An 18611-nucleotide genomic window follows, 5' to 3' on the forward strand; every position below is an offset into this window, starting at 1 on the left:
GATGACATTTACAGTATTAATTCAGAACCATGGCATGTGAGAGTAGCTGAATTAATGACAGTGATCGCTGTCTTAAGGCACATAAACTATCCATCCATTTTCACTTCTACCTTCTCTTAAGGATTTTTATTCTTAACAATTTATTGTTCGGCTTACTATTGTGAACAGCTTCCAACAGAAAGGATATAACTTGGAGGCTAGAGTATTCTGTTTTTTCCATTTATTGTGGTTGAACCCAATAAAAGCAGATTTATTTTAACCAGACAAAATGTATAATGTTCACCTTGACAGCACATATAATAAAATTGGAATGATATAAAGAATATTAGCATGGCCTCTGCACAGGGATCACACACAAATTCATGAAGCCTTCCATAACGTTACCAAATTTGTGACTATTTTATTCAGAATTTCATATCCCAGTTATATCCATATTTTCCTGTCTGAATTTATTGGTCATTCTTAGGTGCTTTTGAAAGTGTTTCAAATGTACTCCTTTTGAATGTATTATATAACTGAGTTTGTAATGCTGTAAATCACCATGGGAAACCTACATATAATTATCACTGATCGGAAAGACAGCAAGATCCAGGGAGTCCACAACTAAGATACGATAACACTTACAGCTTTTTGGAGATAAACCTGAGGTCCCCAGTGTGGCATCTAGGAGTCCAACCTCTCCATCACAACTCTTTCTTGCAGTTCTCTGCTAAGATTCCCTGTCTCATCAGACCTTTAATATATTTTTATATTAATAATATATCAATATATTTTAAAAGATATATTTAGTGAACAGTATCTCTCCTATCTATCTATCTATCTATCTATCTATCTATCTATCTATCTATCTATCTATCTATCTCTGCCCAGAGTCACAGCAATGAGATCAAGTAACCAAGATCACTATGCTAGCCATTATATGACTTGCCATGTCTACCATTAGAGAGTGTGTGACTGGCCCAAGGTCACTCAGCCAGCTTTCATGCCTAAGGTGGGACTAGAACTCTCAGTCTCCTGGTTTCTAGCCCGTTGCCTTAACCACTAGACCAAACTGGCTATAATAAAGAAGTATAATAAAGAAGAGACTTTGAAACATGGTACCAAAAGATAATCTTTGATTAAATGTCACCAGATATTACTGTTGGGCAAACACTTGAAGGGTGCCTTATATTTATTTATTTAGAGTCATGTCCCACCTTTCCTTCAGGAGCTCAAGGTAGCGAGGCTAGTATGATGCATTCCTTCAAAGCATGTATTCCTTATGCACTTCTGAATGAGAAGTGGCCACATTGCTTGCCATTTTGCTTCACTGGTGGTTCCAACAGAAATGTTTTCTGTGCCTGCACATTCACACGTACTTGGAGATACCAGGCGTTTAAAAGGGGAGTTTTACATACCCTCATTGGGCAATGTATATGGAAAAGCTTAGGCTATAGATACGGTGACCATATTTTCTTGGAAAAAATAAAGGACAAACCTGAAAAGGGGGCAAATCCGAAAGAGGTTCATAAAGATAAAAAAATTCAATTGTGTATGTTTATAACTTTGCTTTACAGAGAAAACTATAAGAACAAAACCGAGAAAAACTTTACAAATACATGCATTTTCTAATAAAAAATATCTAAAATCAAACAGTATATGTAAACTTATATTAAAAAAGACAATTAAATTTCCATATTTTTCACATGAATGTGAAAGACTATGCATTAAGTGGTACTGTTCGTACGATAAAAGTTAAAGGGCCAAAATAAAGGACAAAAGTGACTTTTTGAAAAATAAATAAATCTAAAGGACAGCTTTCTGAAATAAGGGACATATGGTCACTGTAGCTATAGCAGCCGCTCTGTGAGGCCTCAAAGTCTTGAAAAGATAATTTTTGTTACCTTATTGGCATGAAGCACCTCACTGAGACAAAACTTAGCCTATTGCTGCATGCATCAAGTCTCCTGATGGCTTGACATGAGACTCAGGCTTATGTGAGACTTTGTTATTAAGTAGAGAGAAAGCTGCACAGATTTTAGACTGTAAGGCAATTTCTGACTTCCACTGTGCGGGAAGCATGGATCATTGTCTGCCATGACTACTTAAATATGTAAGCTTCAGTCATACATTCCAATCTCTTCCTCTCCCCCTCCCCCTCTTTCTCTCTTACACATCCAACTGCACCCGAGCGCGTTGTTCCATTCCTAAAAAGTTATAGACTGAATGTTTAACAGATGTGTTAAGGTTACACATTTCTATTTTAAGGCAGTACAGCTAACATATGTCCAGCTTGTTTAATACTGCATGGCAAACCTGAAAATAACTTTATTTTGGCCTTAAGTCGCAGCCTTTCCAAACCACTGTATGTATGTATGTATGTATGTATGTATGTATGTATGTATTCATTCATTCATTCATTCATTCATTCATTCATTCATTCACACAGATAAACGTTGTTATTCTTAGTTTCTTCATGCTCTTTTACAGAAGGAGGTAGAATGACGTGTATCTGGGTAAAAATACATGGTGGGTTTTTTGTTTTTTTAAGGTAAAACAAGAGAAGGGACGAAAGATGGGGAGAGGAAGAAATAGGAAAGCCTATTGCAATGAATACCTCTTTTCAGAGTTCAAGCACATGATTGAACTTGGCACTAAAAACTGCTCTTAATTCAATCCATCTGCACCCTGCCCATAACGTTTCTCAGTGCCAGCATTCAGAAGGAACAGAATAGAAATTGTACCTTGACTTTGGAAGTAATGTGGGAGCCTCAGATTCATTCCTTAATGAAATGTTTGGTTTCTACTAGGTAAACAAATAATTTCAACTACCTCAGGTTTAAATGTCTCACACATACCTCCTTTTTAGGAAATAGTAGCTGTAGATTCCATAGGATCATAACTTTATACAGTAGTGTCCTAACTTTATGATGAGAATGCTGACATTGTAAGAGTAGGATTCCTGACAAATTTACTTTAATAATAACTTCAGGCACTATAGCCTGTCTCCAAGCTAACCTCCAAATTTTCTAGCAGGTAGTCTTCCTCAAATGGTTTGATTCAGGGGGAGATGTATATATTTTGATTTGTTTTGTTTTATCTTGTTACAGTACAGAAGTGATTTAACATTGCCTTCTACTGGAGTGTTTTTCAACTTCCCAGTCTAACCCACAACTTTGTATATTTTGGTGGACTTCCAAGAACTAACCAGTTTTGAACCTGCTTAGCTTTATTGGGATCAGCCAAACTTAGCTAGATGCTGCCACCTGCTGTGACCCATTTTTTTAGCTATATTAAAAACAAACATACAAGCAATGACCATGCAGGAAAATTAAGACATTTTTAATCTTACATTTTTATTTTCATATCTCAAATTCTTTCTGGCCTGTTAATTGGCAAATTTTAGATAAATCTTTATTTTAAATTGTTGAATCAAATAGAAATTGCACTCATCTCTAGTCAAATAATTATTTGTCAGTCTAGCCAATGTAATGTAGCGGTTAAGGTGATGGACTAGGAATGGGGAAACCCAGATTCTAGTCCATTCTCAGCCATGGAAACTCATTGGGTGACTGTTAGTCAGCCATTCTCTCTCAGCCCAATCCTCCTTACAGGGCTGTTGAGGACCCGAGGTTGAAGGAGACACATACCACCCATAGAGGTGAGAAGGGAATTTATAACCTTTCTGGTTACTTGATGCAAAATGAAAATTTTAGCTATGCCCAAGATGTCTATAAAATATAGAGAAAATATGTTTCCAATATTCTGACTTTTCCTAGACTGGTCCTGTTTGGAACTCAAGGCCAGCATATGATCAAACTAATAACATTGTCATAATTAACGTTGATTTGTCATTTGAAACAAATACATTTTTGTTGTTCTATTAAAAAGTCAGTATGGATTTGTTCTATTCGAAGAGATGTCCCAAAGGCAGTTCTCTACTTTTCACTTTAATTCTGAACCATCTCCAGGAAGTACTGTTATTTCTCAACACTTGTTCATTTTCTGACCTATTATTAACTACAGGTAAAAAAAAAACACAAGAAAAAACTTTTCATAGCGCTTATTATCTTGTACCATTATTCCTTCTGCTGCCCCAGGCCCTTAATAAATGCTTAGTTCATAGGGCTATTTATTTTATTGCCACTGATTAATGTGCTTGCTTGATTATATTTGGTAAGTGTTTTGTTATTAGCCATTATGTGGTCAGACTTATTAAATAAGGATGCTCCCCCATTTTTTCCCCAAAACTGTAAGGATTTTTTTCTTATGTTGAGGGACCATTTTTTGCTGAAGGTCAGTTTAGTGTTAGATTAATACAAACATGTTTATGATTAACTCTTTTCTTCCATGTTTTGTATTCCTCAAGATCAAAATGTTTCAGTTACCCAAAGAAAGACAAGCCTGAATTTAAAGCAAACCAAGTCCAAATGAAGATTAGATAGAAACAAGGATTATAAACCCATAAAAATCCTGTACACTGTCCAGCTTTCCTACTCTGTCAACAAAGATTGGCAACTACCACTGAAACCAAATTTGAGAATTTTTTTCTTCTCCAAATCTGTGCATGCAACACATTTGTATATGTATACGCATATTGGTATGTGTATGAATGGATACTTATGACTCTACTTTGGAGAGTTATTCTAGCCTAGGATTACTGGGGCTGAACTTTGGCAACAGAATGCAATGAGCCAGGAATTAAGCAAGCATCAGAACCAATGCAGGACATAAGTGGGAAGGGATATTGGCTGAAGAAAGCACTGAGTGAGATGTTGGGGCAAAGAATAAACCAGAACATTATAGAGCATTGCCTTTTGAAAAGTGGATTATACGATTTCATGTGATTGAACTCAACGTATTTTTATGTTGCATTTAATTCTTTGCTTTAAATGATATATACCACCTGAAAACATTTGCATCATAAGTAGACTAAAACTATTTTAAAAAGTCATGAACCTCACCAAGTCATGAAAACGAATGCCTTTTTGATTCCATTCTTCATTTCAAATAAATCTGATTTGCCTTGAGAAATCTGGCTAGATCGCCTTAGTTTTGTACAGAACAATTCTCATGCATATTTTTTTCCTACCAGTTTGATGAAAGAGGCTTTGCTTTTCAACATTCTTTCAAAACAAAGAGAACGTTGGTGAAATTCTCAAGAGAGGGGTGGGGTGTTCTTATAGTTATTTGGATACAAGATAGTCAAAGGGTGTGTGTATGTGTATGTGTATGTGTATGTGTGTGTGTGTGTGTATGTGTATGTGTATGAATGTGCTGTTTGTCATGGCATAATCCTTTCACAGAGGCCCTTTCCTCTCAAGGAAGGACTTCATGAGGGGATTAGAGAGTATGGGCAGCCAAGAAGTGATGGAAGATTACAAAAGAAATTAATAACAGTAGCACTAGCTCCCCCACCTCCCCCACCTCAGCAATAAAATATGTTTGAAAATACTACCAACAGAGATGCAATTCTCAAGCACCCTGACAATAAAATGGAAAAGCAGAAGTCTGTTCAACAGGCAAAGGTAACTTCTGAAAATAAGGCAGCTTTGGACTCAGTAGTAGATCCCACAGAAGTACTTCTCCCACTGAGATGAAACAGAGGTTTGGTAAGAACTCTTTTGGGCTACAAATATAAAAATGATTTGAGATGCTGTATCTTATTCTCTGCACTGTTTTCAGACAGAGCTTGTTTGTGTGTGTGTGTGTGTGTGTGTGCATGTAAATATGCATTTGTGATTTCTCTGTGTTTCCTTGTTCCATTTCTTATTTGCAGCCCAAGCATTCCAGTTTCCACTGCTGCCTGTTAACCCTGCTTCACATCGGAAGTGAAACAACCACCACAGTGAACTATTAAATTTGGAAAACAATTGAACCATTCTTCCATGCAAAACACTATGACCATCAGTATAAACATGCATGCTCACTATTTTCCATTTGGCTCCCAGGGGGCCATTTTTGTCATGCATTATTCTGACATTTGAGTTGAAATTAATCTGCATTAATGTTTTCTAGATGGGAAGGCAGCAGGAGATCAGAAAATGTAGATGTACTACAGTATAAAATTGCACTTCACCCTGCTCCGTTGATGATTCACTTACAAAAATAATTCTTTTCATGTGTTCCATTCTTACACATAGAATTGAATGCATCTCACACTGTTCACAATGCTCCATGGAAAAGTATTTTTATTTTTAGTTAGCGATATGAAATAGGATTGCTTCTGGTCCTGCAACCTGACCCAGTCTGTATATCCAGGGTGGTGATTACATGCACAAAAGACTTGTTTTGCTTACTTGGCTAAATAGCTAAAGAATTTCCATGCTGCTGTTGAAACTTAGAAGCATTAAAGCAACAGCTTTCTGCCTACGGATATCCTCCTTGCCAAGATAAAGGCTTCTAATTCCCATTTTGTTCAAGTGTCTTTAATATAGGATCAAGAACAGGGGACATGGTGTCCATGGGTGCCAATTTGATTGCAGATGCCTCATTTGGCATCCATGCGGCTTTAGGCTTTGCTTGCCTTTTTCATTTTTAAACACTATTTTAATTAATAATCATTAAATGGGGAAGTGACATGCTGCAAAGCAAACTTCTCCAAGCTGATTCACTGGGTGATTTCTTCAGTGACAAAACTGCCAGCATCTCTTTGTGTTGGCTGACCATGCCAACCAGTCTCCAAAACCCTCTATATCCCCTGTTTCTCTGTTTCCTTGTTGGCTGCAGAGAATGGAATCCCAGCTGGACCAAGTGCTGTGGGGAGAAAAGCCTCATGCTTTCTCCCTTTTACCTCTTACTGGCATGGTCATATCAGCTGGGACACTCCCAAATATCAGAACATTAGACCTAGGCTGCATGAGCATCTGCGGTAAACCACAACACCAACATAATGACATATGTATAATGATGTATCACATGACTGCTGAGATTTATGTCCTTGTCCATGCAAGCATGTGATTGTGGCATTTGTGCAACTTACACACCTCCCCCTCTTCAACAGGATTATCATTTCCCCAGAAAAATCAAGAAAACAAAGAGAGCATACAAGGTTCTTTGGCTTCATGATTGCTTTGCTTTGCTGCCTCACTTCAGAGTTCAGGTCTGATTTATTTTGTATTAAGGTTGGAAAGGGTGGTTTTCAGTCCCAATCTGGCCAATAGCTCTCCAGGTGCATGCACATCCTCTATGCCTTCCTCAGCAACCTAGGCTTGCTTATTTGGACTACTGACTCTGTAATCATATTTTCACAGCTTATTTGTCCTCTTCTTGAGCATTAGAAGGTTTTCCAATTTGTCTTATGGCCTGTGGTAGAATCCAGTGTCTTTTTGAACAGGTGGGCTATCCCATTCTAAGGCAGCAGGTGCAAGAGATAGGCTGAAAGCCAACAGTTTTTTGGGCAGAGATGTAAGTTATGTCAATAACCCCAAACCACTTGGTTTCAAGGCCATGCAGTTCAGGGTAAGAGTCCAATGCAATATGAGAAAAGCAGGAAGAAGCTGTAAATTTAAGTTGCTGTGGATATAAGAGAACCTAACGCTGACACAAGGCAACCAACTTTCAATATGGTGTCATTCTAGTTTTTCAGTAAAGAATATTATTTGCTGCATCTTGTTGCATACCTGACAGACTTTAGCCAAGACCAAGCCTAGAGGCCATGTAAAGCTGGGGGACTGAGATTTATTGTCACATCCTGGTCTATAGAGTCTGAGAAGGAAGGGAATGTATTGATGGGCTACAACTCTATTGGGCTATTTTCACCACTGATCACATTGACTGAGGCTGCTAGGAGCTATAGCTTTATAAAATCTGGAAAGCTATATATTCCTTATCTAACAATCTCTCTTATAAGACTATTTTGTAGTAATTCCCATTTAAATTAATGGGACTTTTTCCAGACAAAAATATTCAGAGTTAAGGTATATATTTTTGGACTGAGCTGTAAATTTTAAAAAAAGACTACATGCAAATGCAAACAGTAATGTTCTGCTCCTTCAAGAAAATATTTGAAACAGATAATTTACAGTGCTTTAAGGCCATGCATTTATTCAAGAGGATTATGAGATTTTAAGAAGTCCGTACTTTTCAGATGGATTATAACACACACACACACACAGACATGTTTATAGGGAAATATTTTGCCTGTTCTGATATGGACCATCAGCTTCTTCAAAGCCTAACCTGTTTCAAGCTGGTTCAGTTTATGATCTAATACTTTAAACCATGAAACAAAATAAACAAGAGCGATAGAAAACATGCCCAGGCAAACTATTTCAGGCTGTGAAGGCATAAGCATAAGAAATGACTAACAAAGAATTCAATTTGAAGGCTTGGGGGAATTAAATTAGAAAAGCAATGAAAACATTTCCTCATATCAAACATTTTGTTAAGAAATAAACCACCCATATGAAACACACACACACACACACACTGTAGATGGAAAAAGTTACTTATTCAAGACTAACTAAATAAAATATAAATTGGAAGTACAAGCAAGAGTTTAGCACTTATGACTTATTCACAGATGTACAAGGGCCTGTGTTCTCAAGGGCTCCCTTTCTGATTCTTTGTCAAGAAAGATTTGGCCAACCAGTGTCTATCTCTCCTCAATCATGTCATCTCCAAATACAGTACAATACTTGCAACATTTCACTACAGAAGTGAATATTACTTGTATTGGGGCAGGCTAACCTGTCCCCTGTCCTTGGGTCAGAAAGTTTCTTAGCTCAAACTACTAGCCTCTAGGCCTCTATGTGGCAGCCCTGCTTTGTTAAATTTAAAGTTCTTGGGTTCTTAACTGGGCCCACCATCCTAGGCTTTTTATTGGATACTCCTGGACCAGAAGGACTATGAGAGTAGCATGCTGTTTTTCTGCAAGTTTAGGTACCTAAAAGAAAGAAGAACCACCACAAACAAACAAAGACATTGGAGTGGAGAAGACCATGCTAAGAAACCTCTTTCCAGAGAGGATTTTCCCTCTGGAGCAAACTATCATTTTTGGTTAAGGTAAGTATTTTCCTCCTATTGAAGTGAGTGAAGCAAATCAGAGTTCCAAGCACACTCAAGTATAGATGCAATCATTGACCTACACAATCCCATATGCATGCCTCCATTCACCCACACAAACTACTTATATTACCCCTCTCACATCCATACATCTGAAGTGTTGATATTTTATCTTATTGATTATTTTAATCTAGTCCAATCAAATTTCAGACCCTTTTAAAAATAAAAACAGTCATGGTTAACCAGTTGGATGACTTAGGCTAGCAAAAGTCTGAGAAGAACTCAAACTTCTGTTTCCAGATACTCATTCTAGAAAGGCTGTAGAACTCTGAGGTCAGAGTCAGAAGTCCTTTTTGTGTGATAGGATGTTTTTATTAATGGTTGTTCCCCTTTCTTCCAAATGATGGTTGTCAGGTCCCATTACTTCAGACCTAAAATAGGTCATAAAGTTTCACTGTTTATCTTGACCTATAAATGAAATAAAAGTTTATTTTAAGTCTGTGACTTAATTTGGCTTTTCATTAGTAAATAAAAATGAATAAAGCGATTCCTGGCTGCTTTTTTCTCTTTCATAACTATTGCCACATCCATTGATCAGAGGTGCCATTACAGTAGAACTTTGGACTCCAAGTTCACCTTTAGCAGAATAGAACAGGAAGGTCCCCAAATTCAACAGGGCTGGCATGCCACTATTTTGAAAGAAGTGAAATGGTGGGTATAAGACAATTGAATACAGTAACTGAAATTACCTGACTTTACCATTGCCCCAGATTGAGCTGGGTGGCTGCGAGAGGTCTACAAATGAAATTGCCTTCATGAAGTCATCCTTAGAACAACCTTTGTCAAAAGAAAGGGAAGAACAGACTATTCTTTTTCCATTTGCTTCTCTGTGTCCTTCAGATTTTCTGCTTGTTTGGAGCAAATTATCCTCATGGTGAAGGCAGAAAATTAAAGCAGAAGCACACAGACATGCTGCTCCCTTGTGGGAACTGGCTTCAGGCTGTTGTTTTAAAGCCTTTGAATAATTAAAACAAAAATAAAATATTTTCTGTGACATTAACAGAAGGAGGAATTATACTTGTAACTGGATAGTGATATCAAACAAGATGCAGTATGAACAGCACTTCCACAGATCTGTGTCTGTGTGTGTCTGTGCATAGTGGCATAGCTGATTTATCTGCCATTCGTTAATATGACATTTTTAAAGCCATACAATGAAAGAACATTGTGCTGCTCCATTATGCTAAATGGTTAGAGAAAGAGTCATGCTGACCTGTCTCAGTTACTTATATACAATATGGGCAGAGACAGTCTGGTACAGATGGCACTTCAGAGGGCTGGAAACTCAGGCTACTGTTTTCATACTATGTGGTGTATGTGTGAACCTTTCTAGTTGGGCAATTTCACTAAGCCAAGCACTAGTGGAATAGTCAGGGTACTGAAGACAGTGGAGTCTCAAGATGATGGCTATCAAAGCCCTGCTTTTTTTACATGCATTGTGTGCACGATGTATATAAAATTGGAAGGGGCTTCAATCATATGGTTGTGTCTTCGTCTTACCTTTTTTGACCCATCCTACAGCTACTACAGCCCTATCTACAGCTAGGAAATGTGTTAGTAATTTCAGCTGTTCCAAGTGTGACGTTAGGTCCCTGGACTGGTATCTATGAAGAGAACCACATTTACATAAATGCTAGTCTCATTTTACCCATAAGTGATAGTTCTGTACTACCTAATCCCTTGAAAACAGCTTGATCTGCTACCAACAAAAAGCAAAAAATCATGTCCCTGGCCTAAGGGGACACAGATCCTGCAATAACAAGAATCTGTTCTGTGTAAATGATGAAGGAAATTTACTTCATATGGTGTGTGTATGCCTGTTCATATGCAAAAAGCCCTGGGGAGTCCTATGATGGAGAAGCATCATGCTACCTTTTCTCTTAAAAGACCTGAAGCTCAGGAGCTGAGAGCATGGTGAGACAGGAGTTCTTGGGGGAAAAGGCTGCAATTCCAGCTCAGCTAGAAATAAATTAGCTCTGCTTTCAAACACCGTTTGCAGTGAGGGAACACTAAGTTTTGAAGCCCAAGGAATTTATAATAGGTAACCGATTACAGGAGTAGATCTATTCAGTAGATTTTTGCAAGGACCAATCTGGCTGACATTGTCTCAGCAACACATTAATTCATTTAATTTGTTTGTTTTTGTTTCTACATTTACAAAGTTCCAAAAGCACATGTCCTATCTTTGTCTTCAAAATAAGCATGTCTGTCATGCGCTGCCTACCTCTGAATAACATTCAGACACTGGTTTGCGAATCAGGCTCTGGTTTATTGCAGGGCAGGTACAGCGTTGGTAGAAAAAAGCTGAGAGTGACAGGAGCGCGCCGGTGTGGGGTTTAAATACCCCGCGCCGGTCAGCGCCCCCTCGCTCACGGTCACGTCACCCCCCTTTGTCCCATGCGTTGCCCTGCCGGTGGGTGAGGGTTTCCGGGATTGCCCATCATCAGGTTTCCATTCTTCTGCTGATTGCTTTCAGCTGGGCGATCCCCGTTGTATTGCCGCTGATGGCTTGGGTGGCTCCGTGATCCGTTTAGCTATTGTTTGTTGGCCGTTAGTCGTTGTGGGTTGATGGCTACTTAACTTGTACCCCTTCACCTATTTCCCTGTCATTGTCATGTGTGCCATTGCGCTGATGACTTTAGCTCAACGGCACTCATGACATACTGCCCCCTTTTCGAATAGTGTTCTCCCCCGGTTTTCTGGGTTTTCCCCGTGGAGCTGTCAAAACGCCACATTTTTTTTTTTTTTTTCAAAGTTCCCGCCGGAGTAGTTGTCGCCCCTCCCTTTGCTCCTCCCTCTACCACGTGCCTTCCCAGGGTGTGTCCATGGTGCGCATGCTCGGGTCCTGACCTGGCGTGCGCATGCTCCAGCCACACCCTGTTTGTTTGGCTCAGTTCGGCGAGGCGAGAGGCGTGGCTGGTCGGGTGCTTCTCAGCTCCAGGTAGGGCCCTTCTTTTCTTATTTAGAGTGCGTCGCCTTTGTTGTGTCTCCTGGGCGTTGCCCCCAGGTTGCCCTGTTGACTTGCTTGCCACTCCCCCGCGGCCGGGGGGCGGGGGGAGGGTGCTGGCGATCGTTTGTCACCACCCCGTGGGCCCGGGGTGGGGGGAGTGAGTCCCGGGGGGGGGAAGGTCCACCCAAGTCGCGGGCTTGGGGGGGGCCCTTTCCCTTGGGGCACGGGAGGCGGGGGGGGCCTGCGGGGGGGGGTTTGGTTTTGCTGACCTTGGTTGCGGTTTGTCGGGGTATGCCCGGTGAAATTCTCTGGTCAGGTCAGGCGCGTTAACGTTGTGCACCGCCACCCATTCCGGGTGGGGGAAGTGTTTCCACCTGACCAGATAGTGTAGAGTTCCTCATTGCTTGCGGGAGTCGAGAATGTCCCTTATCTCGAAGTGGTGTTGCCCGTCGATCATTAGCGGTGCGGGCTGTGGCGTGCTTGGGTGCCATCGGGAGGTGGTTGCCGGTTTTAGGAGGCTGGTGTGGAACACCGGGTGGAGTCTCCGGAGGTTGTGTGGCAGGTCCAGGCGTATTGCTACCGGGTTCACTATTTGCGTGACTCGGAACGGCCCGATGTACTTAGGCCCCAGTTTTTTCGAGGGTTGGGTTGACTTTAGGAACTTGGTGGATAGATAGGCCATATCCCCCGCCTGGAACGTCGGTTGTTGGCGCCGGTGCTTGTCGGCCTGCTCTTTGTAGGCAGCCTGTGCCTCCTTCAGCGCCGCCGTGATTACTGGCCATGCTTCCGCGATCTTCCGTCCCCAGTCGCTAGCGTCCACCTGGGGGTTGAGGTAGCTCTGGTATGGGGACGAAGTCGCGCCCCGAGACTACTTCGAACGGAGTTTTCCCCGTGCTCGTGTGGACGGCGTTGTTGTATGCGACTTCGGCGAACGGGAGCAGTTCAGCCCAGTCGTCTTGGTGGTAGTTGGTATATGCTCGTATAAATTGCTCTAAGGTGGCATTAAGAACCTCAGTGGCTCCGTCCGTCTGAGGGTGCCAAGCCGTAGATAGGGCCTGTTGGGTCCCCGTCAGCTTCAGGAAGGCCCGCCAGAATTTGGAGGTGAACTGTGTGCCCCTGTCAGTCACCACACGTGCGGGACATCCGTGTAGCCTGTACACGTGGATGAGGAAGAGTTTGGCTAGCTGTTGTGAGGATGGGACCGACGTGCAGGGGATGAAGTGGGCCTGCTTTGAGAAGTAGTCCTTCACCACCCAAATGGCCGTTTTCTTCTGGCTGGGTGGGAGGTCCACTATAAAATCCATAGAGATTTCCTCCCATGGGCGGGAGGGTTCTGCCACCCGTTGCAATAGCCCCGCGGGTTTGCCTGGTGCCCGTTTGGCCCTAGCGCACGTTGGGCAGGACGCCACATAGGTTTTTACGTCTCGCCTGAGCGCGGGCCACCAGAATTGACGCCGTGTTAGGTGTAGGGTCTTGAGGAACCCAAAGTGTCCCGCTTGCTTGGCGTCGTGTGACCTATGCAAGATCGCCTGGCGTTGCGAGTCTGGGACGTAGATTCTGCCTTCCCCCCATGCCAGGTCTTGCGCCATCGTTACCTTGTTGGGGTTTGCCAGGAACCAGGGGTCGGTTTTGAGGGCGGCGGCGAGGTCCGTGCGCATTCCCCCTGGTAGTTGCGGTTGGCTTCTTTCCGTCGCCGGTTGTCCCGCCGTCGGCTGCGCCGTAGAGTCGAGCTGCCTGCGTGCGCCGCTTCGGGTGGTCACGGCCATCCCCAGTTGCGAGGCGGATAGGACCGTCCCAATGGTGTCTGGGGCGGGCTCTTCGTCTTGGGGCAGTCGGGAGAGGGCGTCGGCCAGGAAGTTCTTCTTGCCCGGCATGAACTTCAGCTGGAAATCAAAGCGGCTGAAGAATTGGGCCCATCGGACCTGTTTTGGGCTAAGGCGTCTAGGCGTTCGTAGGGCCTCGAGGTTCCGGTGGTCCGTCCAGACCTCGAATGGTTGGGTGGCTCCCTCGAGTAGGTGTCGCCAAGTCTCTAGTGCCGATTTCACCGCGAAGGCTTCTTTCTCCCAGACGTGCCATCGCCTCTCTGTCTCGGAGAACTTCCTTGACAGGTAGGCGCATGGTTTCAGGAGTCCCGTGGGGTCTTTCTGTAGCAGGATGGCTCCCAGGGAGAAGTCTGAGGCGTCGGCTTGGACCACGAACGGCCGTTCTGGGTCCGGGTGTGCGAGGATTGGCTCCGTAGTGAACAGCGCTTTCAGCTTGTCGAATGCGGTCTGGCACGCGGGAGTCCAATTCAGCACTGTGCCTGGGTTCTTGGCGCGTCGGGTGTCCCCCACCCCTTTGGTTTTGAGGAGGTCCGTTAAGGGGAGGGCTATCTCAGCGAACCCCCGGGCGAATGACCTGTAGAAATTCGCGAATCCCAGGAAGCTCTGTAGTTGCCGTCTGTTGCGGGGCCGCTCCCAGTTTAGCACCGCTTCGACTTTTGCGGGGTCCATTTCGATGCCGTCCCCGGAGATTCGATACCCCAGATAGTCTAGGCGCTCTTTGTGAAACTCGCACTTTGTAGGCTTTGCATAGAGCTGCGCCCTTCTGAGCTTGTCGAGGACTTGCCTGACTAGGGTTACATGTTCCTCGTGCGTTTTTGTGTAAATAAGGACGTCGTCGATGTAGACCAGGACCCCTTTAAACAGATGTTCATGCAGTACCTCATTGATGAGCTGCATGAACACCCCAGGGGCCCCCGCGAGTCCGAAGGGCAGTACCTTGTACTGGAAAGCGCCTAGGGGGCAGTTAAACGCCGTCTTCCATTCGTCCCCCTCCCTGATTCGGATGCGATAGTACGCCTCGCGAAGGTCCAATTTGGAAAAGACTTTGCCCGTGGACAGGTGGGCGAGCATGTCCTTCACCAGGGGTAAGGGGTATTTGTTGGACAGGGAAGCCGCGTTTAGGCCCCGGTAGTCGGTGCAGAGCCGTAGGGTCCCGTCTTTCTTCTCCCGGAATAAGACGGGGGCTCCGACCGGTGAGCATGCTGGCTCTATGAATCCCCTGTCTAGGTTTTTATCGATGAACTCCCGGAGGGTTGCCATCTCCTTCGGGGTCATCGAATAGATCTTTGGTCTAGGTAAGGGGACGTCGGGCAGTAGGTCGATCCGGCAATCCGTCTTGCGGTGGGGGGGTAGTCGGTCAGCCTCTGCCTCTCCGAAGACCTCGGAGAAGTCGGCGTATTGTTCTGGTAGGTCTGCTGTGGTAGCGGCGTTGTCTTGTGTGGTCGCCTCCGCTCGTCCTACCGTGGGGTTGCTTCTGCCAGCTGGGACTGGTGCTCGATACTCGCCGTCGCCGAATGTGAAGGTGCGGGTCGCCCAGTTGATCCGCGGGTTGTTTGTCGCGAGCCATGGCATCCCCAGGACTGCAATGGGCCGTCCGATGTGCGTGACTACGAACGATGTGCGCTCGGTGTGAGTGCCCATTTGCAGGGTGACCGGCTCGGTTTGTAGCGTGGCTGGTTTCCCTCCCGCTGTAGAGCCGTCCAGCTGGTGGAATGCCAGCGGCGTGGGGAGGGGGAAGCAGCGGAGGTCGAGTTTGGCGACTAGGTCGGGGTGGATGAGGTTTTTTGAGCACCCCGAGTCCACTAGTGCCGCGGCCGTGGTGGCTCCGTTGCCGGCAGAGAGTTGAATTGCTGCCAATATTACGGAGCTTTTGTCGTTTCGTTGAGGTGGTCCGCGTTGCTGTCCCACCGCCTGCCTCGCCACGCGTCTCAGAGCAGGCGGGGAGCATTTCCCGCCGGCTGGTCGGGGTCGGTATTGTCCTCTTCCCCCCAGTAAGCGTCCCAGCCCTCTTTCGGTGTCGCTGTGGCCACGGTCATTCGGCGGTGAGGAGGCGGCCCCGGGTTGGGTGGTTTGGGGCTAATTTTCGGGGTGGGCTTGGGCGCGCTGGTCGGCGGTCGGTTGGCGAAGCAATCCGCCGTCTTGTGCCCTAATTTGCCACACCTCCCGCAGGGCTCCCGGTTGAACTTCTTTTTTGGGTATATGGGGCCGGCCATCCCCCCGTGTGGTGCGGGTACCTTTTTCCCGGCATAGTTTGTGTCTTCCGTGGTTGTCATGAGGAAGGTGCGGTGCGCGTGTTCGGCTTTCCCCGCGAGGTGGATCCACCCGTGTAACGTTTCTGGGTCGTCGCGGTAGAGGGCCCATTGGAGAACGTCGCGGTTGAGCCCCCTTTTGAAGATTTCCAGCAGGGTGGTCTCGGACCAGTCGCTGACCTTCCCCGCGAGGGCTTTGAACTCCAGGGCGTAGTCAGGGACCGTGCGTGTGCCCTGTTTAAGTCTTTGGAGTGCGCTTTTCGCCCGTACTTTGGCTAGGGGGTCTTCGAAGTAGTTTTTCATCTCTTTGATGAAAGCAGGGAAGGTGGCGAGGGCGGGGGAGCTGGACTCGTACAGTTGGACGTACCAGTCCGCCGCCCTGTCTTGGAGTTTGATCGCCACGGCGGCGATCTTGTCGGCCTCGGAGTCATAGGAGTGTCCGTGCCTCCCCATGAACTCCCTAGCGTTGGTCACGAAAAACGAGAGTTTTGTGGGGGTCCCATCGAAGAAGATGGGGAAGTCCTTTGGGGCCCGGGCGTTTTGTGCGGCCCCGCCTCTCGCTTCCCGGGGTGTGGTGTCGGCCGCCTGTGCCGTCTGCTGGCCCTCCGCTGGCCCGTGTGGGTTCGGTGCTTCGCTCGGGGTGTGGGCTTGTGCGGGGACGTCGTTGGGTGGCGCGGGGGGCATAAGCGCCTGGAGCATGGTCCGGAGTTCCGTCAGTTGAGCCCGCATGGCCGCGAGTTCAGCTCGTGCCTCCTCGTCCACAGCCCGCGCCGCCGCTGGGGCCGGTTCCGTTGGCGCGTCCTCGGGGGTGGGTTGCCGGCGGGGTTCATCGTCCCTCTGCCGCGGGTCCGCTTCCTCCGCCGTCTGATGGGTGTCTCCGTCGTCCTCCTCCGTGTTGAGCACCGTGGGGCTGTCGCTCCACGCCCGTTGCTGGGGTGCGATGTGGAGCGCGGGGTCCTCCGCTGGTTTCAGAAGTCGTGCTGCTCCCTCCCGCGGTCGGGTTGCCTCCATCGCCATCTCCCCTTGGGGTTGGAGCTGAGGCTCGGGTCGGGTGGGGTGGGCGTCCATGGCTCCGGGAGTCCGCGGTGCCTCTGGCCTTGGTCGGTCCTCCTCTGTCTCTTGCCGCGCGGCTCGCCCTCCTTGCCCGCGCCATTCCGGCCTCATCTTGCTGGTCTTCTCGCCGTCTACTCCTCCCGCGGCTCGTTGTCGTCCGGTGGGGCTCGGCGAGGCTGAGTTTATGACTCTCAGCTTTATGTCATGCGCTGCCTACCTCTGAATAACATTCAGACACTGGTTTGCGAATCAGGCTCTGGTTTATTGCAGGGCAGGTACAGCGTTGGTAGAAAAAAGCTGAGAGTGACAGGAGCGCGCCAGTGCGGGGTTTAAATACCCCGCGCCGGTCAGCGCCCCCTCGCTCACGGTCACGTCACCCCCCTTTGTCCCATGCGTTGCCCTGCCGGTGGGTGAGGGTTTCCGGGATCGCCCATCATCAGGTTTCCATTCTTCTGCTGATTGCTTTCAGCTGGGCGATCCCCGTTGTATTGCCGCTGATGGCTTGGGTGGCTCCGTGATCCGTTTAGCTATTGTTTGTTGGCCGTTAGTCGTTGTGGGTTGATGGCTACTTAACTTGTACCCCTTCACCTATTTCCCTGTCATTGTCATGTGTGCCATTGCGCTGATGACTTTAGCTCAACGGCACTCATGACAATGTCTGAGCTTTCTCTTGCAAAGGAAACTTCCGCCAGGCTTTATTATCTCACCTGGAGACCTCTTCTTTCCTTTTTGTTTTCCTACATGTTTGTTTTCTTTCTGTTATTTTACATGTATCTGTGTTGCCTCTTGTATCCTAGGGGTGTCTTGTATCCCTACAGGTGTCTTGAAACATTATCTGTAGGGATGCACAAAGTAGCCAAGATCTGATTTGAATTTACAATTCAAGTATTACTCACTAAAAGAGTGAGCACATTGTCAGAAGTCCATTAGGTCTTTAAATGAATCAAGGCCGTCTGATTTGCCTAAAAACAAGTTGGCAATTAGATTCCAAGATTCAACTTGAATTGGCTGATTTGGTCAAATCACCTATGAATGGAAATTTCAGTTAGAAGTTTTAAGCAGGCTGGCTTCTGGTGGGGACATGGCCAACTGAACAGCTGTGTCCATGAGCTCTGCAGACAAAACTGACTACATAGCAGAATTCTGGGCTTGGGCAGGCTTTTTCATGAAGCCCAGAGCATTTTCACAGACAAAGAAAACACTCAGAATCATCCCATCTGCCCTCCAGAATGGTGACTTGCAGCCAGAGAATGGCAAACAGCATCTGCGTCAGTCTGGTAAGAGCCACAGGGAAGCTGGGATGTCACCATTTCCAAGCTGCACTGTAGCCTTAAAAAGATACTAAGTTGAGCTGCCCCATTTCTAAATCACCCTGTATGTATGTATGTATGTTATGTAACCTAAGAGGCTTTTTACACCAAGGAGAAGCATTCTCTCTTGGTGCTTATCGTTATTTCTGGGATTAATTTTTACAAAAAAAAATCTTAAGTT

General features: G+C 45.7%; 1 non-coding gene across 1 annotated transcript; it reads left to right on the forward strand.

The window, feature by feature from the left end:
- The first annotated feature begins 277 nt into the window (after positions 1-277).
- On the forward strand, positions 278-382 carry LOC134501692 (U6 spliceosomal RNA). Its single transcript, XR_010068378.1, has one exon. It is a non-coding gene; the product is annotated as a U6 spliceosomal RNA (small nuclear RNA).
- The last annotated feature ends 18229 nt before the right edge of the window (positions 383-18611 follow it).

Source organism: Candoia aspera, chromosome 7 (genome assembly GCF_035149785.1).
Source record: "Candoia aspera isolate rCanAsp1 chromosome 7, rCanAsp1.hap2, whole genome shotgun sequence".
In the NCBI taxonomy this organism is placed as follows: Eukaryota; Metazoa; Chordata; class Lepidosauria; order Squamata; family Boidae; genus Candoia; species Candoia aspera.